Raw genomic sequence first — 1,113 nt, forward strand, 5'->3', positions numbered from 1 at the left:
AAGATATTGATTGCAGAAACGTTGAGAAAATATATCGGTCGTATCTTAAATTCGCGTTCTGTATCACCGATCAATGCGAGATAATGAAATAAGAAATCCTAAAAAATTGAATTCACACACACGTTCGTTCGTTTCCTCACGATTTCCGACAAAATGGCTGTGTCATTTTCAGCCTATATATGCGAGAGCAGGTATTTAACACGGAATTATATAAAGACAGGAGACTAGTATACTTCCTCTCTTTCTGCAACAGTTATTATTAAACCTTTCCTACAATATGTACAAAGTTGAACCCACAAACGAGAGGCGCGTGGTAGTCTCTGCGTTTTCTTTCCATCTTTCTTTTTTTGTTTTTTTTTCTTCTTTTTCATTAAATTTCTTTTTTCCCCTTTCTTCCTTTTATTCGCGATAGACTCTCACTCGCACTTAAATATTAAAGGTTGGGCATGATAATACTCTTTGTAGTATATATAATGCCCTAAGTCTTGCTGATCCAACGCTTTAGCTCTCCCGTAAGCAGCTGCTGTACTCCCAGACATCGATGCACTTTTTTTTCATTTATAAAATATACAGGCCCCCGGAACAACGGTCTCTTCCTTTACAATCTTTTGAGCAATTTGATTTTTTTAAGTAATACTTGATCCTCCATTATTAGACATTACTTCAGAGATACAGATATTTTTACACAACTATTTTAAGTGTTTCAAAAATTGTTAATTGATTAAATTAATAAATCAACAAAACTATTTTTTAAATTAAAGTATATACATGTGATTATTTCGTTTAAAATTTAAATTCGAGCGAAATGCATCTGAAGTTGAAAGCTTAAAAATTTTATCATCTTAAAAATTTAAATTATCAAAATCTAACGTTAAAATTATTTTGATTTTAATTTCGTTAACTTATTTTAACTTCGTTAAAATTATTAAGAAAAATTACTAAAATTATTTAGACATTTTGCGCACGCGTGATATACATCTCTCTAAAAAGAATTAATTTAGTATTGCTCAAAAGATCTTGTGATAAAGGAAGCGGCTACAATTCTGAGAAATCCTGTGAAATATGTCTATGCATATATATATATATATATATATATATATATATATATATATA

This window comes from Odontomachus brunneus, unplaced genomic scaffold, assembly GCF_010583005.1.
Source record: "Odontomachus brunneus isolate Ranch 3 - 2012 unplaced genomic scaffold, Obru_v1 Obru_scaffold_001, whole genome shotgun sequence".
NCBI classification, from domain to species: Eukaryota; Metazoa; Arthropoda; class Insecta; order Hymenoptera; family Formicidae; genus Odontomachus; species Odontomachus brunneus.